The sequence below is a fragment of the Ylistrum balloti genome, unplaced genomic scaffold, assembly GCF_031769215.1.
Source record: "Ylistrum balloti isolate Yb309-2 unplaced genomic scaffold, AGI_CSIRO_Ybal_v1 Utg370058, whole genome shotgun sequence".
Classification (NCBI taxonomy): domain Eukaryota; kingdom Metazoa; phylum Mollusca; class Bivalvia; order Pectinida; family Pectinidae; genus Ylistrum; species Ylistrum balloti.
The window spans coordinates 17,138-20,079 of record NW_026782107.1 but is presented as its reverse complement, the minus strand read 5'-3'; the positions used below and the strand labels follow the sequence as shown (position 1 = coordinate 20,079).

Here is a 2,942-nt window from a genome sequence, read left to right as displayed (position 1 = left end):
TGTTAATGGTATCCCATGTGGACCATGCTCCTTGTGCTCTCATCTCCATTGCTCTAGCCTGCCTTCTGTTCTCTTCTGTTCTCCCGACTTCTGACTGTATCAGGGCTCGTCTCTCGTCCTGGGCTGCCCAGCTCCACCAAGTGTCTTGGTTTCACCAATCCCTTGCCGTCCGACAGCAATCATTCCCACAATGTCCTTGTGTTTGAGTACGCTCTCCGCCTGGAGATGTGCATTCATATCATAATTAATCATATCTTTTGACATGTATGTGAATATGTTTATTTACATACTAAATTGTTTCTACAACTTAGTAAATATTGAAAGTAACTATTGGTATGAAACGGTGTGTTACATCATATTTCATATTTATAAAAAACACAATACCATTTGTACTTAATTAGTGTTGACAATAGTATTATTGTAGCTTGTAAAAACATTCACCATCCTTTCATGTCTTCTATTAATATGTATATATATATTTAAATGTAATATAAATTATATCTAACACACAAGGAACACATAACACAGGAAAAAAAAACAGATTTTATAAAAAGAATAAAGTATATTATGTCACATCTGATCAATCTAAATATACAAGAAATCATTTGTTTTTTTTTTTCAATTAAACTGTTATTTCATTTACACGCATAAAGTCACTGATATCACAGGTATGATCACTTGCGTGGGAAGTTAGTCGTTCATCAAGAAGGCATCCATAAGTAAAGTATTGTATAATAGTCTCCGTTTTTCCCATTTCTGAGTAACACAGTTTTCCATCTACACTCCAGGTACGGTCTACACTAGAAAGTTTGAATGCTTCTTTCAGTCTCTGCTGGTTTCTTCTGGTTAAGTCCTCTGCTATAAAACATCCTGATCCTTTCAGCACTTTCCTTTTCCTTATGATATCTATTTTCGCGGTGTGTGAATTTACATATCACATTGCGTGGTTTTCCCTGCTGGTAAACTCCAAGTCTAAGTGCTATGTCAATATCGTCCTTACTTATCCCTATTTTCAGTTTGTCATTCACTAGCTTCATGATCTTCCCAACACATTCGTCCACTGTTTCATTCTTACTGGAGTCATCAAGTCCGACTGTGTGAATTGAGTTTTGACTTCCATGTTGTTCTAAGTCATTTTGGTTATTTTCCAGCTCACAATGTCTATCATCTGCATCCGCTAGTTGCTGCTCTAATTTGCTTACTGTTTGTTTCAAATCATCATTCTGCTCCTCAAGGTCAGAAATACGGCCGTCATTTTTCTCCACGAGTTCTCTGTTCTCTTTTTATTTCCTCCCTCAGATTTATCAACTGTACTTTCATGCATACTTGCCAACTTTTTGAAATTCTCATGGGGGAGAAAAGTACGTGAACGACATTTTCAACTCGGTCGCTCAGTTTCGCGTTATCAGGAATAACCAGATCATCATGAATTTGCATAATCCAGTACTGTTTTATCCTGCATTAAGCCCATCCATGTCTTTTTCAGAGATTTCAAAATTCACTGCCCTACATAAACTATCCCTGCATTCTGCAACAAGCTCACCCCCACATATTGTTCAATATCACTAAACACTGGCTTCCTGGGCTTATTGCAGGGTAAATACAGTAAACGTTCCAATCAAAGCATTTGAGATCACTCTAGTATAGACCTACAGAAATAACAACATTTGATGTTTTAGCTATTTGTTTCATTTAACAAATTTGATCAATTCTTCTACAACAGAATTGAGAAATTAATGTGATTTATTTGCATCAAATGTTGTTTCTTTCTGATGGAAAATTTAAAATAACCAGACAAGTGCAATTGGTTTTTAAGTTTTTAATAATCAAATCTTGCATTGATATTGGATGCTTTTTTGTAGAAATAAATTATATCAAAATAGAGATCTCACTCTGACTCTGAACACAATTCCATAAAGAAAAAAAACCAATCACAACAACCACACAACATAATCTTGCATCCAAACCATTAGAAACATGTCACTAATTTAAATAATTTAATTTTAATTTATTTTCCATAGAAATTCAGTCTAATCTCTGAAGATAGAGGGGGAACATGACAGTTCCTTATTGTAGCTAACACATGCAGACTTCGCGGTTGCTAAAGTCGTTGTCGATGGCTTATAGTTGTAGCAGTCCTCATCCCTGTTCAGCTTGCAGGTCAGTAAAGCTGACAAAGTTGACTGGTCTAAAAGTGATCTTTGGTCCGTTTGTACCTTCCGTAGCACTGAAAACACTCGTTCACAGTCAGCGTTGCTGTTCGGCAGGGTACACAATGATGTGGCCAGTTTGTACAGGTATTCTCTGCCTTTTCATTGGACTTGTGCATTGCTGTTGTTGCGTGCTTTTTGACATCATTCTTCCCTCCATGGCCGACACTAAAATTTCTTCTGCATACCTGGATAAAAATAAAAAAATATTGTCTAGTCAATTATTAATTGTTTAAATTATTTTTTATTGATTTTTTTTTCTTCAAATAATTCAAATCTTTAACATAATTCACAAAACCGTGTATTGACAAATCTAAAATTTCAATACCGTCTGTCACAGAAATAAATGAATGAAAAATATAAGTGTCTTTCTGTGGTAATAAAGAAGGTAATTTTGGCCTTTTTGCTTACATTCTTATATAATCTCTGATTTCACATAAGATCTCATTATTTAAACGTAGGCCATAGATTAATTTTAACGATACAGAAAACGATATAAGAAAACATCGTCTACTTAACGACTTTATCGCCTATGTATGGTCGACTTTCAGTGTCACCAATTTTACCAAAACCAATGGGTAAACAGTGTTTCTGTTGATAATCTGAAGTGTGAATTTCTGTTAGAATAATATCTTGCAGGTGAATCTTGGGATGAGCTGTCCTGGCATGGCTGTATTGGAGCGGTTGTAGGTAATGGTGATGATTTCAGGGATTGATATGGTTATGGCGGTG

The 2,942-nt window shown here is 35.5% G+C and overlaps 1 pseudogene; it reads right to left on the bottom strand.

The window, feature by feature from the left end:
• Positions 1-690: 690 nt before the first annotated feature.
• On the bottom strand, positions 691-1,320 carry LOC132549454 (uncharacterized; annotated as a pseudogene).
• Between the last annotated feature and the right edge of the window lie 1,622 nt (positions 1,321-2,942).